Below are 19,935 nucleotides of genomic sequence, written 5' to 3'. Positions count from 1 at the left end.
AGCCTTCATGAATTTGGCCAGCCAATATAGGTTGTGATTAAGAGCACTCAGTTGAAAGACAAATGTTGCTCTTCATCAATGGAAAGCATCATGTTTTCCTAATACTAAAATAGGTTGACTTTGGTAGTCTGCATGTTTCTGACATTCAAACGACCATGTATTGTCAGACAAGGTCCACCTACAGCTGTTTTGACCTTTTGGTATGGATAATTGCATAATATGAGCGTTTCAGACCCGCTCAGAATGCCTGTTACACACTGGTTTATAAACAAATTCAACGAGGAGCAAAACAGAAGCTGAGAGGCATTGTCAAAGTGACCTCAATGAAAACTACAGGCTATGCCTGAACAGCCATGCTCTTGGGTCCTTTTGGGTGCATTCCCTGTCTATATCCAAGCTCATGCTGGGGTGAGACCATGCCTATCCTTTCCTGTGGTCTCTGTAAGAAGGAAACCCAAGTGTGGAAACTGAAGTGTGTAAAATTCCCTCCATGGGAGGGAATGGATCAGTTTGTGCTGTTAAAGCTCATGGAGCTTGCTCGTGTGAGCCAGAGTAGGTTCAACACATTACATGGCTCACCTCCACTTTCCAGCATCGCTCCCAGACCAACCCAACCCATCCACGCCATACTCACAGAGCAGGCCGATGCCTAGCACCATCATTCTCAGCAGAGGTGGTGAAAGTCGCATGAGTCTAGGATGTCGTAGTGAGCTTGGTACTGTTGGGATCCAGTAGAGTTGGGCTCGGTCTTGGTCTCTTCTGCTACTTGGTGTCAGTGAGGTAAGTTGCTTTTGCAGTCACCTCTAATCTTCAGGCAGCAAAGTAGTCGCTCTTGCTCTCTGATCTATCTCTTCCTCTTCCTCGAGGCTCAGAGAGTAGCAAATCCACAGCTTTTGTTCAGCTGAGAAACCTTGTCACTAGTCACTGTGTGGCTTGTGGGGCCATCTCCCCAATGCATGAGGATGTGCACCTTGTCACGGACATCTGCAAAATTGGCTATAACCTGCAGGCTCTTTCTTAGCTGCAGTGTCACCACAGTTCGTGCAAACATATGCATTGTATATATATATATGTATATATGTATATATACACACATAATTTCTCTCACCGTGCTTTTATTAGCTCTGATAGTAGCTATCTCATTGTGTAGGGAGTTATTCCACTGTGACATTTCACCAATGTATTACTAAGCCAAGTGAAACTGTGCTGCTTCTGTCATGTTTCTGCTGCTATCCCACCACATTGCTAGGGTGGAGGCACTCCTTGACCTTACTCAGAGCAAGGCATGATCTCTCATAGACCTTTCCAACATGAGCAGTTTTCTGGTTATGCCAGAACCACAAAGGAGGCAGCAGATGGAGGTTTCAGGGACTTCATTTATCCTTTTGGGACTTTACAGGGTGATGTCAAAGGTGCTGTTGCTTACAGGACTGGGCATTTAAATTTGTAGGACTGGAATAAAATATGATCTTCATGGATGTAAGAGGTAACAACAGGTACCGTCACATTTGGACTGGCTACCTATGCCAATACTAAAGTTATGTGTTATCCATCTGTCAGTCGGAGCTGCTGGAAGACATCTGGTTTCATATAAGGAGGATTGGCTTACATATTCAGCAAAGCCATCAAGCAAGAAATTCTCATGTTCATGCAAGCCCTAAGCCTCTACTTGCTGCTGAATCTCTTGTACTCCTTGAAACTTCCCTTGGGTGGCCTAGAACATGGTCTTAGAGGGGCCATGGCATATTTTTGAGGAAAAATGTAATTTCATTGGGAAATGGAATTTCTTACAGAGAGTAGCTTAGGCTCAAAGAGTTTATCTAATTCTAAGGTCTTCCCTACAACTGGTAAAAATGACCTAGGTGAGGCTCAATACAAAGACAATGGAGAACCATGGTATGGAAGGCAATGAAACTCCATTTACTAATGGCCTTTGCCTGTAGCTTGGTAAAAGGAATCTTTGAGCTGAGTAAGTTAATTACTGTAACAAATGGTCATTTACTAACCACCTGGATTAAAAGAAGGTAAGGTTCTCAAATCCAGGTGCTTATCACTAGTCAGATTTAATATCCATTCTTCAGATTTAATATCCATCATTTCAGACAACACATTCTTTAGGAAGCTATCAGAGCTTCTCTTGCTCTTCTGAATGTCAGTGTCAGTGTAGGTGAGCCCTTTCAGCCTCAGGTCAGCTACTTAGTTTATAAAAATATCAGAGTATCATCCCATATGTTCCCTACCTCCATTTAATGTTGAATTCATTAATCATCAGTGCAGCCTGGGCTCCATATTGTGCTTATGATGCATTTTGGGCTCATTTTGTTATCTATGTTAAAATGATCAAATCATTTCCAAACATGTCTGCTGTTTAACAGCTTGGACTTGTAAGAGACAAAGAGACTGGGCAGAAATTCTGTTCACCCTAAAGTCAGTTTCCACGTGCTTGATCTGGTTCACTAGAAGTGTCCTCCAAGATGCACTGGGATGTCTCACCTGGCTTATAGGTGCTCCAAAATGCTTCCAGAGCAATTCAGAACCTTAAGGTAGATATGTACCAACCCGCAGGCTGAACAGCATCCTAAACTCCAGTGACTGCAGTGACTCCTTTGCTTAACTGTAGATGTCTAGAGCTATTTCAGAGGCTCTAGAGTACCGGAAATCAGGTAGGGAGTCTGGCAGATGTCATATGGAGGAGATCTGTACCCTTCTGAGGATGCACATGGTGGTAGCCCATGGCACCTCTAATGTTACTAGAAGTTTGTGTGGGGGCAGCAGAGTCAATCTTTGGAATTTTTATCATGCGCTCAGTACTAGCCCAGAAGATAACAACAGAACTGTGATTAAAGCATTTTAACTTTTATAGTTTCAGGTTAGACACTTATTCACACTTATTCCACAGAATTTTTTGTTTGCTTTCTTTTCCCATAGCATTCCTGTCATTGGCTGTGTGCTGTGGATGGAAATGACTCCAATTATTGCTAGCTGCAGTGTAATGATTTTACACTTGAAACAGAATAAGAAATTACATCATAACTAGAGTTGTCTGTCACCATCATGGTGTTCAACCCTCCCCCTCGAGAGAACCTCATCCACTCTCACTGTTTGCAGAAGCTATACTGATGAGAAAATAAGCTGTGAAAAACCACTAAGAAAAAGAAATAGCTCTTCTAATAACACAAGCTCACACAGTTGTGGTTAATCTGCACCGTAACATGACTTCCTCTGTAAGGAAACTTGCTTATCACACACCAGACAGCCTGTGACCACAGTCTTGAGATCTACCTCAGGGAAGAGCCACTAGCATTCAGACAGTGTGGATCTGCTGTCACTGGCGTGTCAGAGTTAATTGCTGTTCAAAACCTGCCATACTGCTTTCACAGCTTGCAAGAAAAAAGTAGTGCAAAGCATCTCTCAGAAGTAATTACAAAAAAAGATATAACCATACTATTACAGCTAACATACAGTAATGTGCCTCTCCCTTCCTGCAGGGATTTGCTCTTTGGCCAGACTTTCTGAACTCTATTCTCAGCAAAAGAGAAGACTAACTGGGAGATCAGCTGCAGAAAGTGATTTTATGTCTTGAGACTGAATATATTTATGGAAAAGGGATATCCAGGATGGCTATCTCAGTTCTTTTACAAATAGGAATAGTAGGAAAACACGGGGTTTAAAAACCTCTGAAAACAGAGTAGGATGTTCATTTAGTGCGAGAGCAGTCTGATAGGTTCCTCAGTCCTCCCCACCTCCCCAGTGTGTGACTGATTCAACCTAATGGCTATGTGCCTCCCAAAGTGTGAAAACTGGAATACCCCAAAGGTCTTTCACTCCTCCCCATGGCTCTCTAGTACCTCACATGGTGTGCCAAAGGGTGGGAAGGGTGGTTGAGAGTCATGGGACAAGTAAAAATCCAAATAAGCTCTCTAAGAGACTCCTGCACATTGGCCTTATTATCAGCATTACCCTTTGTGTTCCATGTTACATTTGCCAGTGCTGGAACTCTTTAGGGGAAGGGCACTTGCAATTGTGTTGCCAGGAAAAAGCAACTTTGCTCTTGTGGTGAACACAAACAAGCACCAAGAGTACCAAGGAAGGAAGCACCTTGTGGAAGCAACATGTTTCTGGGGCACTACACTTTTTTATAAGGATGTCTAACATATCAAAAGGTAACAGCTAAATGGCTGCAAAGAGCAGGGATAGGCCTACACAGGTGCAATTATTTTTCAGAGGAAATTTGAAATGTAGGTGTCTAATGCAATCTGCTCATGAACAGGTTCCTCATTAATTAGTGTACACAGTACTAGAGCTGCCAGCTCCACAGGCAAACCATCTTTCAATTCCCATTTAATAAAGAAAGACGTGGAGTACAAACACCAGGGAACAGTGAAAATGGGAAGATGGGTAGCTGTAGAAGCTGTGAGTGCAACCCTTTGTCCAGGTTGCTCCTGATGGCTCCTCTCAGGAGGCAAGGGGTTGCATTGTACTGCAATGGTTATGCACAGCTCTACCTCGTGGCCCTCCTGAATCCCTCAGTCCAAGTGTGCCTGACTCTCACCATCAGATTTTAATTGGAGCCAACAGATGTGTCACCATCCTACTCTGGCTGCTCTCTTGCACTTTCTCTTCTCCCTCTCCAAGCTCAGTTGGCTTTTGCATATCTCATATCACTCTTAAATATTTGTGGGAAATCCCAGTCTGTGTTGTTGTTGATGCTGAGGGGTTTCCCTTTCCCTCCTGCCTCAATGAGACCTGGTCTGAGGAAAGGGTACAACTTCGTTGACCCTTCAGTGGGAATTTTCAGAATAAGGGCTGAAAATGCAATAACGTAAAAGGAGAGTGTGCTCTGTGAAAGGTCCAGGTTTAGGTTAGCCCTGAATCCTTGCTATCGAAAAGTCTGGCTTTGATCCCTACAACCCCCTCTTTCCTGCCCCATTGAAAAAGAGTGAAATGATGGACAGAGGATGTGGGATCCAGTCCTTTTTGGGCTATGCACTCATAGGAAGTACCACACCTTGTATCCCAGTCAGAAAATTGCATAAATCTGGAACTGAGGTCTTTGTTTTGTGCAAATATATCAGGGATAAGATTCAGACTCAGACAACTCTGTGGGAGGATTGTCCCTGATAAGAGAGGTGTCTGACACTTGTAGGAAGAATCACTCCAGGATTATTTCTATCCATCTCCAGGAATTACAGAAATGAATTGACAAACTCAATCAAAATCACAGCTTTTGGAGAGAGACAGAGAAGTGAATTCTACCCCAGAATCAGCAGACAGTTATCTTCTGGACTGTAAAGGTTAGAAGTATCACAGAATCACAGAATCATAGAATGGTTGAGGTTGGAGGGGATCTCTGGAGATTATCTAGTCCAACGTTCCTGCTCAGTCAGGCTCATGCAGAACACGTTGCACAGGATCATGTCCAGGCAGGATTTGAATATCTCTAGAGAAGGAGACTCCACAACCTCTCTGGGCAACCTGTTCCAGTGCTCTGTCACCCTCGCAGTAAACCAGTCTTTCCTCATATTCAGATGTCCATAAATACAAGCTAATTAATCTGAGCTACAGTAAGAGTTACAGAAATGAGTGGATGAGAAGTGGTCTGAGACCCTGGGATGGTATTTTTCTTCATTATCTTGGGTGTCTAATGTTACTTAATCTGAATTTCAGTACCCACTGAAAGACTCCCTACAGACTCACGGAGAGAAACAATCAGAACTACATACCCTGGGGCAGAGCCTACCTTCTCTAGAGATATATTCAGCATGTAGGCGAAGAAAGATTCTCAATTTTCAGTGCAATCCATTCTACTAACAGTTACAAATGGTGGTTTGGGATGCCTCTAGCTGGACAGGAGAACTGTCATCTTCCCTGTCACTTAGGGCCTTAGAAGGCTTCAAGAATAGTGAATCTGTTCACAGTAAAGACTTCTCAGGATGACTGCAGGGCATAAATGACTTGCTTGAAAGGTGAATGCTAGTTTCCTCCAAGGTGTTCAGAATTTGGCAGGTGACTTCTCCCATTTCCTCTCCTGTATTGTGACTTGACTCAGCATGCTGAAGAGTTGCTCACTGTCCTGGTATATTACAGTGTCAGAAAAAAGACTCTACTCATTCTGAGTAACCCACTGGATGACAGGTTTGGGGAACCATCCATGTGGTCTGCAGTCCATTTTAACCCCTTGCACGTAGCCATCCATGATGACATTCTAGTCATGCAAGCTATCCCATCATGTCTCTGTAATTGCAATGAGATCATGGCCCTGCAACCACACACAGATCTCCAGTTCCTCCTATTTATTCCCCATGCTGTGTGCATTGGTGTACAGACATTTCAGAGAAGTAGTTGTGCATCCAGGCAGAGTGCAAGGGGATTCCCCATAGCCATGTATCACATCTCTGGCTGCAGGGAGCTGCTGGAGGCCTCCCAACTTGAGCTGTGTTTTGTTGACTACCCCGTCTTTATAACTCTCACCTTCCCCCTTTCTACCTAGTTTAAAACCCTCTTTACAATGCTGACCAATCTGCTGGCAAAGATACGCATGCCCCACTTAGTGAGATGGATCTCATCTCTCCCCATCAGTTCCCCACCTGGGCTTGGAGGAAGAGGAAGACACACTGCTACCTTGTTGATACCACACCCTGAAAGCAATCACACTGCAGGATGTGGAGACAGCCTCCTCTTTGCAGCCCTTTTGGCTTCATTCAAGATTTAGTGCAAGTAACTGATACAGTTGACCAAATTCAGTTCTGATGTAAACCTGATATAATTTAGGGAGCTGCATCAGGGTTGACTTTGGTGCACTCTGCTAAAGAACATACCTTTCCCTGTTTCTGGCCCTCTTTGCCATTTGTGGACTTTGATATTGCCATCATGTTGCTGATTGTCCCTATCTCTGTTCTCATGGCAGCACTTTCAGTGTAGTATCTTTATTACTTTATTAGCATTCAATATTCTGTGTTTAGAAAGCAGTAAGGAAAATCAGGCTTTCTGATGACTTCTCAGCAGGTGTTAATCACCCTGTACTGCAGTGTCTGGATACATCACTGCATCCTAGGGCAGGCAGTTAACTGGCCTCACATCTACATCTGATGTAACTAAAATGGATACTGCTGGAACAGGAATGTCTACCACAAGCCAAAAGATCAGTCTATCTCACGCTTCATTAATTCTTGTGTTGGGAAAGGCAGCTGCCCTGTTTGGCTAGCTGGGTAGGCATAAATGGAGTAACTGGGGAAGAATTCAATTCATCCATTTTTAACTGCAAATTCTCAGTTTAACTGCAAATTCTCAATTTAGCTGCAAATTTAACTGCAAACTCCCATCTGAATCAGCAGTTGGAGGCTTGGAAATGTCAAAAATGTTTCAAGATACCTATAGTTAGACAAATGAATCCTCTCTCCTAGATGTACTCACTGCAGAATGAGTCTCCTAGGCTCATTTTAAGCTTAGTGAAGTTCACCCACCCACCCTGTTTTCAACTTCTTCATTGTGCAGAAAGTTCAAATCAAAGTGCAGAGAGCAAGATCAGACATGTATAGAGGCACTATACCAGTCCACATCTGGACAGACAAATTTCACCCAGAACACGGATTCAGCTCAGACACTTTGTTTAGCAACACTGATATTCCTGCTACAAAATGAGATATTTTTGTTAGGTCTATTTCTTTTAAAATTTCTTGTCATCCAAGGAGGGACTAAAAGAAATCCCATTAGCCACCAAGTCATATAATTTATGGAATTAAAACTTCAGAGATCATAAACACGTTCCCAAAGAATTAAACAGATAGGTCAATAACAGTGTTTACTGAAAATTGGTTAATAATTGTTCTGAAAGAGACAAAGGTTGTGCGTTTCAAAGAAAAAAAAAAGAATGAAATTATGCCATTATCAAAAAAAAAAAAAAAAAAAAAAGAAAGAAAGAAAGAAAGAAAAAATAAAAAAGAAAGTAAAAAAGCCATTGCTTCTCTTATTCCTCGGCACTATATATATTGCTAAACAGATACCATAGAATCATAGAATCAGTAAGGCTGGAAGGGACCTCTGGGGATCATCTAGTCCAACCTCCCTCCTCAGCAGGGTCACGCTGTAATATATTTCAACTAAGACAAATAATCATTGCTATAACAGAAAGGTAGACAACAGAGTTAACATTGACACTGCAACATGCATGAAATCCATAGACATCACTGTGTGTCCTGAAATTTTAATATGAACAAGTTAATCGGTAAACTGAGACAATCTCATAAAGACCTGATGTTTGCTGCAGCTAAGGTAAAACCTCAATTATTCACAGTACTAATTAGGAATTTTTAATTTCATTCACATTTCTGCAGACACATCTCATCTACTGGATGAGATGATTATTATCATCTAATCTTGAATTTACATTGTGATAGAGAAGATAAAAGAAATACTTGCTGAAAAAAAGATCTAACTTAGCCCTGACAGTTTGTCCAGTTGTCCCTCACAGGACCATCCTTTCTATCCCATTTATTTCTCTCTGTGAACCTACTAGGAAGAGACAAGTTAGTCACACACACCGTATTTTGCTGACTACACCTGAAGAGATGTGTAAACCTGCTGGCACCTGTGGGCAGAGCTTGGATGAAAGAAACAGAAGAGTAGTTCCCTTGCACTCACTACAGCAACACTGGATCTCCATCTTGTGTGGAAGCGAAATTATTTTAAAGAGTGATTCTTACCTGCTTTGGTGAGGGAAGATGAATAGTGTTATGGGATAGTCATTTTTCCTCTGTGCCAGAGAAACTAAACTTAGGATTTGAATCATGCAGGATGGCAAAGAGTTATACATCCCTCACCTTTAGAAGAGAAGCGCATAACTGTAGAGAAGGAAAATGAAAGTAAGAATCAGATACTTAGGTTTAAATTCTGCTTTTCTCTGCCTGAAAGTCACTTCTCTGCCAGAAGATCATGTCTTGCCTTCTAGATGTGTGATGGATTATCAAAGAGTGTTGTACTTGCAATTAGGTTCTTGGACGGTCATTTGAGAGTTTTAAAACAACAGTATGACCTGTTGAATGGCTATTCCTTAGCAGCAAAAGTAAATCTTATTCTAGAGTTGTTAAAACTGGATTTTACCTCTTGTTGAAAAGGGAATATCCTCACATCTTAACTGTATGGAGCAAAGGGGTTGAACCCTGGACGGTGAAACTGAAACAAAGGATAATGTATTAAAGATTAACTTTGGGTGTAGCTCTGCCTGAAGATCACATGCTGTTCACTGTAAGGCCAATGCTTTGTTTTAAAGTTACATTGGGAGTAACAAGCACATGTTCCTTGAGACTTGGGCAGTCTTTATTTAGAATCATATTCCCTTTGGAAAACATCATCTCTTTGGTGATTGAACATGATCAAGAAGACAGAACTCATGCCTTGTTATCTGTGCCTTTGCACTGTGAGACATGCTATTGGAAAACCCATTGCTGCATAATACCAAGAAAATGTGTCTATTATGAGTTTCTAACTGGAAAATGTGAAAGAACAGGTCTCACAAGGAAGCTTTGCTGTGTGGAGTTGTCCTCAGTGAGCTCAAGCAGGGCTTGATTGTTTGAGGGGGTTGGCTCAGAATTGCAGTCACTATTCAAGGAGAAGCTATGCCTTTTGTTTAGATACTGTCATAGCTGTGTAAAAGAATCTCCTCTCTTGGCTGACCAGATCTGTATTCAAGCTGTTCCTGTCCTGTGACTCATAACATTTTTTTCTTGTGTGCATTGACATTTAACTGGGCAGTGACTGGTGAGTTTAGAAGAAAGTAGGAAGATGAATTCCAGGTGAATGTGTGAGCTCACCAGCTTCTGTACAGGTAAATTCTTAAAAATTCACTTCAGTCTTTCTGATTTCCCTCTTACCTATGACTTGATATCATGAACATTTCTGATCTTTGGCTTCTGTTGGTTGCAATCATAATTTTTAAATGCTTCTGTTTGACTTAGAGATTCATCTGTCTGAATGTTTATGTCTGCAGTTCAGGAGTTTACACTCAAAGTGGTCCCTAGGTTCCCTTTGCAGGACAAGAAGACATGTGACAACAAGTTGAGTCATTGCTACTGCACTGATACCATTCTACAAGCTAGTGACATTTTAGAGGCTTTGGGTTATCCTACTTGGTCTGGGGCTGAAGACTTAGCAACAAATTATTTTGCCTGAGGACAGCATCTGATACGATTTTGAACACAATGAGATACTTTCTGGATCCTCCAGCTATCACTCCAAAAAGTGGAAGATCTCTTTCAAGTTCACAGTGCATTCGAAATCAGTTGAATTATATCACCTTTGAATACTATACTGGAATGCTATATATTTGAGTGACTAAATATAGATTTAAATCAATTCTTTTACCTGAGAGTATAATCAACATGGCAACACAATGCCTTATTTCAAAATTCACCATGTGAAAGTTCACTGATTCCACTATTTTTTTGTTTTCTGCTATGAAAAGATTTGATTTGGAGCTACATAATTCAGTTCTGATACAGATCCACTGCCGTAATATCAGATCAGTAAGACTGACTGGATTGAAATCAAACCTAGTGTATGCAGAGATGAAAGTTTTAACTTCAGAAGCAGCTAAAGGTGGTAAATAGGTCAGTTCTAATTAATAGGTGGTACACTCCTCAAGGGGAGTATTTTCAACATAGACATGGTAAAAATGTAGCATAGCTGACTGCTACTTTAAGGAAAACAGGAAAGAAACATAAGTTTCACCCTCTTTGCAGAGCAAACATGAGGAGGAAAAATTTGCACAGTAGAAGGACGCAGCTGGTTTATCACAGGGCAAACTAGCTCTGTTAGTTATTTCATCTTGTCACAGGTGACCAAGAACATCAGTTTTGTTTCTGTTAACATGTATGGTGCTTCTGTCAGAACAAAGTCTACCAGTAAAATCACCATGGAAAATCAAATAGCTTTTACATATCACCTTCTGGACACCAAAAGGTCTAGTGATGGTCTCTCTTACACTCTTAGCATTGCCATGACCAGTTATAATGAAGGGTAGAACTGGAGCATCTCTCTTATGAGGGAAGGTTACAAGAGCTGGGCCTGTTTAGCCTGGAGAAGAGAAGCCTGAGAGGGGATCTCACCAACGTATACAATTATCTTAAGGGAGGGTGTCAAGAGGATGGGACTGGACCCTTTTCAGCAGTGCCAAGTGACAGAGCAAGAGGCAATGGGCACAAACTGAACTACAGGAAGTTCCACCTGAATATAAGGAAAACTTATCTCCTGTGAGAGTGACAGAGTAGTGGAAAAGGTTGTCCAGAGAGGCTGTGGCATCTCCTCTGGAGATATTCCGAACCCACATGGATGTGATCCTAACATGCTCTAGATGACCCTGCTTGAGTAGAGGGATTGGATGAGATGATCTCCAGAGGTCCCTTCCAACCTCAACCATTCTGTGATTCTGTGAAGTGCACCAAAATTAACCTTACTTACTATGATCAAGATGCTTACACAGAAGTGATTGATGAGCTTCTGGCTGCCAGTCCCAGAGGAATTTTGGCTGCTTTTGTCAGGTGAATACAATCTTACTGCAGAAGCCCAAGTACGGAGTCTGGTGGTGGTATCATTAACTTGTATGGAGACCATCTAGGGCACAGAAACTCCTTTCCTTTTGTTGGGTCCTAATATCTTCATGAGTTGTATTCAACTTGCAGACTAGGTCACTTAAGGTGTGATTCAGGAGCTTAAATTCAGACAAAACCTTCAGATGACATATAGCATCAGACAGTCAAAGAAGAATTAAAGTTGGAAGACATCAGTCTTTAGTCCAACCTCTTTCTCAACACAAATGCGGTTAGAGCAGGGTGCTCAGGGCCTCATCCAGCTGAGTTTTGATTATCTCCAAGGATGGTGATTCTTCCATCTCTGTGGTCCCTGATCAAGGGTTCTGCTCCCTTATGGAGAAAAAGAAATGTTGGCACTCTGCTCTCATTACCTCTCATCCTTTTACCATGCACCTCCAAAATGAGTCTGACTCCATCCTCTCTACCTTCTCCCATTAATGAGCTGTAAGCAGCCATAAAAGCTCCCCTTTGCCTTCTCCAGGCAAAGCCACATCTCTCAGCCTCTTCTCATACATGATGTGCCCCAGGCGCCAATAACCATCTTAATGACTCTTCTGACTTGCTTCAGTATGTTAATGTCTCTTGAACCTAAAATGGACACAATGTCCAGATGTGGATTAGAGTGGAAGAATCTATTCAGAATGATATAATTTGAGGAGAATACCTTCCTTCTGCATATTGGCTACACTCTTGCTAATACAGCACAGATGCAGTTAGCCTTCCCTGCTCCAATGGCACACTGCCTATTCCTATTCAACTTGTGGATCACCAGGAACCACAGCTCCTTTTCTGAAGAGCAGCTTTCTAGCAAGTTGTTCCCCAGCTCATCCTATTGCATTAGTTTATTCTGTGCTGGGGACTCAACTTGGAATTTACCTTTGTTGAGCTTTGTAAGGTACTTCTCAATTCATTTCTCCAGATTGTCTAGGTCCCTCTGAAGAGCAGACCTTCTTTCCTATATATCAACCACTACCCCAACTTCGTCATTGTCTCAAAAACTGCAAACAGAGTACTTTATCCCATCATCTAGGTCATTAAGAAAGGCTTTAAACAGTTTTATATCAGTCCCTAACAGGTGTCACTGGTATTCAGCCTCTGCTGTAGTTTATACCACCGATCACAACCCTTTGTGCCTGATGATCCAGACATCTTATCATCCACTTACCCAGTCCATATGTCCCCAATCTGGCTACAAAGGTGTTATTGGAGATCGTGTCTAAAGACTTACTTAAGTCAAGGTATACAATATCTGCTATTCTTTCCTTATCCATAGAGTAAAATAGAAGATAATCAAGATTGCCAAGTATGATTTGCCCTTGGTAAATCCATGCTGAGTGTTTCCTCCCATCACACACACTTGTTCTTCATGTACCTGGACTTGATTTTGAGCAGGATTTACTCCTTTATCTTCTCAGGGACTGAGATGAGCCTGAATGGCCTTTTGATCCCTGAGTGCTCCTTCTTGTCCTTCCTAAAGACTGGTGTTATGTTTGCTTTCCTTCAGTCCTCAGGAACCTGCCCTAATTGCCATGATAATAGAAAGAAGCCTTATTGTGGCTTTGGCCAGGTCTCTCAGCACCTTCAGTTACATCCTGTCTGGTCCCATGGACTTGTGTGTCTAATTGTATTGGATTGCACTTCATTCCTGCAGAATCTGCTAGTAGGCCTGTCAATCAAGGGGTCCACAAGACACATCGTACCATCAAAACCAAGGAAAAAGTGCTGAGTATTTCAGCTTTTACATGTCCTTTTTCAATGGGTCCCAGTTCCATTGAGCACTGAGCCTACATTTTCCTTAGCTTTCTTTTTTGCAGTCCATGCACTTATAGAAACGTGTCTTGTTGGTCTTCATATGCCTCACTAGTTTCAACTTCAGCTGAGCTTTGTGTTTCCTGACTCCATCCCTCCATATCTATGGCATAGGATCCATGGGTAACTCACATCCTTCTGGAGCGGCAGCTGGAGTCCTGGGCATCTCAAATGACAGTAGTATGACAGCTGTATCCTAGCATCCATTGCCTACAAAAAGAATTGAAACTCCAAGTCCAAGTAGCTAGATAAATTTTGGTTTATTCTTCTGCAGGCTGAGGCCAGGCAGAGTGACCACAGATGGGAGCTTCTCACCCTGATTCTGTTACTGTCAACACAAAAAGAGGTTGTTTCCAGTCCAGCTACCCCACCATACATTTCCTTGGGATTTGATATGTTTCCTTCCTTCTGCACAGAAGTGTCTGCTTCTTTCCGTTGCAATGGAGACAACTAGCTCAATTATAAACAAGACTCATCACATTAGCAAGGAAGATCCTGCAATTTGCTGTTCATGTGTTTCTGGAAGATAAAGTTAAAGCCCCCAGGGCTTAGCGTAACAATGCCACAAAATCAGTAACTCTATAGCCATATGCGTAACTGCTCATGTTTACTCCAATTTACCTTTCAGATCAGATTTATTGAGAACATTACAAGAAACAGTTGGGCAGATGAGCAGTCTTGGATTGTGGTGTTTCTTCCGTGTCAAGCTTCTGTTCCAGATCTCCTGTGCAGGTAAACGTCTCATCCTTGTATCTTCTCAGAGGACTCACAACATCCATCATGTACTTGCTTTGTTTTTATTCTTGCCTGCAGTCATCCTCTATTGTCCACTCTGGGAAAGAGTACTGTAAGGGCTGGCTTTAATTACATAAAGTGAAGCATCTAATTTCATTTGAGGTGCTGTCAAGTACTGCACTTTCTCTGTGGCATCCTAAACAGGACATGGGGTTCCAGTGGGTCTTGTACTGAATCCTGGTTTAAGATTGCATTTGAACACTTGCATTTAGGTTCCTATATTCAGGTGTATTTACTTGATGTTTGCTTGCTCTGGGCTTGATGGCCTGGGTTCTGGCCCAGGGGAACTCAGACGGATCTTTCTTGCCATCCACAAAGGCTGCTCTCTCCAGCTATCTCTTAGGATTTTGAACTTGCTACTGCCTTCTCTCTTCTTCCCTCTTCATCCTCTTCTTTCTTCTTCCTAGCTGCATCTCCATTCTGTGGTCTGCAAGTTCTCTTACTCTATCATCTCCTCCATTCCATGAGTTCCATATTCAAAGCTCCAATAGTTCACTAGGCTGCTCTGATGCACTCTACTGTAGCTGCCTACAGTCACACTGAAACAGCTGGCATGGGGTTTATTTCAGATTTTGGGAAACACACAAATAAAAATTATCTCAGTAGCCCATGAATGTTATTTATTGAATAAATAAATTGTCTGTTGAGTAGATGAGTCTTGGCGACTTGTACTTTCAAAGATTTCAGACCATATCTTGTCTTATTTTCCCCAGAGAATCCTGATGTATCCAGATGGATCCAAGCTGACCATACTATCCTGATAGTTCTTGTTGTTATAGCCTGCATTCTCAGTCTCTTTGCCGTTGTGTTCCTCTTTTGCTATTGTTCAGGTATGGACATTTTCTCCCACATTGGCAGCCTGTTAATGTACTTATAGCATAAAGCCAAACTCTGCTGCCTTCATCTCATATTTATTGGCTTGGCTTCCAGGAGAGGGTGGTGGGTTAGCAAGGAGCAACTGGTTCACACCTAGACAGGTGAACAATGAATGATTGCAGATGATAAGGTGTTGGAGCCAAGGTTCACTCTCCCCATCCTTTCCTTGTGGCGTATGGGCACTGGTCATGGGCCTGGGCTGAGACATGAAAAGCAGCCGTAGTTCCAATTTTCATCCTCTTCCTTGCAGAATTTAATAAAAAATTCTGATAGAAAATGTCTATCATAGTCATAAGTTTCAAAATTATTATTATTTATTCCTAATAATTAGTTCTTTGTAGTGACAGGGAAGGTGTACCCTGCATTTCTGATACTGCAAGGATCGAGTAGAGCAGAACACGGCTGAAGGCTGGTGTATGGTTTGATGGTAGCATACAGCTGCCTCTCTAAAAGCCCTTATTCTTTGAATAAGGATGAAGAGTTTGGAGACAGAAAAGGCATGCATCCTGATACGTTGTATTCATAACTAGGTATTTGATACAGTGAATAGCTGTACTGCAAGGTGAATTGTATGAGAAGGCTTTTCAGAACTAATCCCTTCCTATTTCATTAATTTGCTGCTATGTCTCTTCATCTACAGACTTCCTGGAAAAATGTTGTTGAGAGGTGAGAGCATTTTAACTTGTTGGTAAGGGGGGGAATCCTGCATTATGTTCTTGCTCTCACAATTTTAATTTACATTCAAAAAAAAAAAAAAATCCCAGAGGTGAGTGGTCTCATTTGCTTTGTTTTCTCTCTCTTTTGCCAGTCTACCATATCAGAGTAATTATACAGTGATTAATGCACTTTAATATTACTGTGTCTCAGAGGGTCACGTATGCACAGTTGCAAGTCTACATTGGTGACAAACCTCAAGTATGAATCTCAACTTTATTCCCTTTTAATGCTGGAGCCAGTAAAACAATGACATGCTTATTTAGACAGTTAGTGTATAGTCTAATAAGATTAAATTATCATGAAGATGATTCATTTTATACTGGAAGAAAAATATATTAAACATATCTGGAGCATTACATACAATACTTTGTTTCATCCACTTTAGTAAGGTAAAGAACCATTTCCCGTGAGAGTCATTCCTGCATTGTAAGTAGGATCTGATAAAAAATGAGTGAGCAGTGTGAATATCGGCCTAAACAAACCTTCTGAAGAACTGGTTGATATTGCAGTATCAGTATCAACTTTTTCTGCAGAAGGAAGTAGAATATACTTTGGAGAAGAGAGGATTTCTAACAGCTCATAGAAAAATGAGGATGGCTTTGTCTGGTTATTGCCCAACCTCATTGTCTTCCTTGAATTTAAATGTGGATGTTGATGTGCTCAGAGCTTGGAACAGAGACTTGTCCTATTATTTGCATATAGAACTTCTTCATCATTTTAAGAACTCTTAAGATCAATCTCTATTAGCACTCTGAATTGATCTGTCAGGTTCTTTAATATACACTGGAACTGCATTGACACTCAGACTTATCATTCACTTGTCAGATGTTTACCTTTTTGATTTTAATCTAATGAATAAAATCAGGTTTTTTTCAGCTTGAATTACCTGTCTTTACTCCTGTCTGTGCTTTCCTTTACTTGTCTTAAAGTAGGTCTTTTCCAAATATTCTTCAAGTTAGTGTCAGTGAGTGGGGGAGACCGTGCATGCAGCGCATGATTTGAAAGCTTCATTAGAAAAATGAAGATTCTTTACGTGATTTCATTGCAGTATGTCCAATGAGTATAATGTGGTTGATTTCTGAAGAGGAGGTTGTTTTAACACAGGAACAAATAGAAGTCTGTTGTGATAAAGATGAGGTTCAGGAAAGGGTTTCATAGCACTTGCTCTTCTCACTTCACCATTCCTCCAACGCTCCTAATCATATACATCTTTAAGGGAATTCTGTAGCTCTCAAAGGAGGATATGTGAGTCACTGCCCTAGGTGTTGCAAACAGTACAATAGAAATAGACAGTATTTAGAAAACAAGGGGATGCTCTCCAGAGGACCATTTCAACTTCATCTTTGCTGTGTTTCTGTGACATTCTCACTGAATCATATGTATCTGATATTTGGATCACATTTGAGCTTCATTATCTGTAGATCCTGGTAAGCTGTGTGATCAGGCAAAGCCTGTACACATCCTAACAGACCAACACGTGTTGTATGGATGAGGTTTTTGTATTGATCCAAACCCAATGTGGCTGAAGGATCTTCCTCTTTTAGGAGCTCATTTCCTTTATCCGTAAATGACAGTCTTCTCGTAAAGTCTCTGCATATAACATGATTTGTTTTCAGCTTATATTGGTTAACATCAGGCTGGAAACAAAGCTGATTTTTTTTTTGCACACAGGAAACTCATCTACTCTGCATGATTTTTTTACCTGTAGCAGCAAGGTTCCCACCTTCGGAAGAGGCCAAGTGCTAGATTGCTGCAGATGTATATTAGGGCAACAGACGGCAAAATCTGTTTAGATGTCTCCTCCTTTTCAAACCCCCTTTCCTCAGTGAAGACATCACAGCATCACTCATGTTGGAAGGGACCACAAGAGCGGTGTAGGCCATGGCTAGAGCATGTTAGACAGGATCGTGTCTAGGTAGATTTGAAATATCACAAGAGAAGGAGACTCCACAACCTCTCTGGGCAACCTTTTCCAGTGCTCTGTCATTCCCACAGGAAAGATTTTCCTCACATTTAGATGGAACTTCCTGTGTTTCAGTTTTTGCCCATTGCCTCTTGTCCTGTCACATGGGACAAATGAAAAGAGTTTGGCCCTATCTCCTTGATACCCTCCCTTCAGGTACTTATACACATTGATAAGATCCCCTTTCAGGCTTCTCTTCTCCGGGTTAAACAGGCCCAGCTCTCGCAGCCTTTCCTTATAAGAGAGGTGCTCTAGTCCTCTAATCATCTCTGTAGCCCTATGCTGGACTCTTTCCAGCAGTTCCACGTCTCCCTTGTACTGGGGAGCTCAGAACTAGACGCGGTACTCAAGATGAGGCCTCAGTAGGACTGAGTAGAGGGGCAGGAACGCCTCCCCTGACCTGTTGACTCCCTTGGTAACAATCTTCCTTATGCACCCCAGGAGACTTTTGGCTTTCCTGGCCACAAGGGCACATTGCTGGCTCATGGTCAGTCTGTCATCCACCAGCACTCCCAGGTCTTTCTCTGCAGAGCTGCTCTCCAGAAGGTCAGCCCCCAGCCTGCGCTGGTGCCTAGGGTTATTGCTCCCTAGATGCAGACTCTGCACTTGCCCTTGTTGAATCTCAGGAGGCTCCGCTCTGCCCAACTCTCCAGCGTGTTCAGGTTTCTGTATGGCAGCACAGCACTCAGGTGTATCAGCCACTCCTCCCAGCTTGGGATCATCAGCAAACTTGCAGAGAAGTCGCTCTGTCTCTTCATCCAGGTCACTGATGAATAAGTTGAACAGGATGGGACTCAATACTGAGCCCCGGGGAACACCACTAGCCACAGGCCTCCAACTAGACTCTGTGCCACTGATGACGACCCTCTGTGCTCTGCCATTCAGCCAGTTCTTGATCCACCTCGCTATTCACTCGTCTAACCCACACTTCCTGAGCTTATCTAGGAGGATGTTACGGGAAACAGTGTCAAAAGCCTTGCTGAAGTCAAGGTATGCAACATCCACTGCTCTCCCCTCATCTACCCAGCCAGTCATTCTTCCAGCCCTCAGGCACCTCTCCAGTTCTCCAGGACCTTTCAAAGATGATGGAAAGCGGCTTGGCAATAGCATCCACCAGCTCCCTCAGTACCCGTGGGTGCATCCCTTCTGGGCCCATGGATTTGTGGATGTCTAGCCTGCCCAGAAGGTCTCTAATCCTTTCTTCCTCAACCAAAGGAAAGTCTTCCCTTCTCCAGACTTTCTCCCCTGTCTCCAGGCTCTGGGATTCTTGAGGGCTGCCCTTAGCAGTGAAGACTGAAGCAAAGAGGCATTCAGTAATTCTGCCTTCTCTGTATCCTTTGTCGCCAGGGCCCTTGCCCCATTCAGTAGCAGGCCCACATTTTCCCTAGTCCTCCTCTTGCTGCTGATGTGTCTGAAGAAGCCCTTCCTATTGTCCTTGACATTCCTTGCAAGACTCAATTCCAACAGGGCTTTAGCCTTCCTTGCAGCATCTCTACATACTCTGACTGCATTCCTATAATTCTCCCAAGTAGCCTGTTCCCCCCTTCCACATTCTGTGTACTTTCTTCTTCTGTCTGAATTTGGCCAAGAGCTCCTTGCTCACCCATGCAGGTCTCCTGCCCCTTTTGCTGCACTTCTTACTCAGAGGGATGCACCGCTCCTGAGTTTGGAGGAAGTGATGCTTGAATACTAGCCAGCTCCCCTGCACCCCTCTTCCTTCCAGGGCCTTAACCGATGAGATTCCTCCAAGTAGGTTTCTGAAGAGCCCAAAGTCCGCTCTCCTGAAGTCCAGGGTTGCAATACTGCTTGTTGCCTTGCTTCTTTCCTGCACGATCCTGAACTCCACCATCTCATGGTCACTGCAGCCAAGGCTGCCCCCAACCTTCACATCTCTAACCAGTCTGTCTCTGATGGTAAGGACAATATCCAGCAGGACCCCCTTCCTTGTAGGCTCCTCCACCATTTGCAACAAGAAGTTATCATCAACGCGTTGCAGGAGCCTCCTGGACTGTTTGTGCCTGTGTTGTCCTTCCAGCAGATATCAGGGTGGTTAAAGTCCCCCATGAGAACCAGGGCCTGTGGTCGTGAGGCTACTTCCAGTTGCCTATAGAAGGCCTCATCAACTTCCTCTTCCTGGTCAGGTGGCCTGTAGTAGACACCTACAACAGTGTCCCCCATGCTAGCCTGCCC

Source organism: Rhea pennata, chromosome 21 (genome assembly GCF_028389875.1).
Source record: "Rhea pennata isolate bPtePen1 chromosome 21, bPtePen1.pri, whole genome shotgun sequence".
Taxonomy (NCBI): domain Eukaryota; kingdom Metazoa; phylum Chordata; class Aves; order Rheiformes; family Rheidae; genus Rhea; species Rhea pennata.
The sequence above is the reverse complement of the archived record's forward strand: the minus strand, read 5'-3'. Positions refer to the sequence as shown.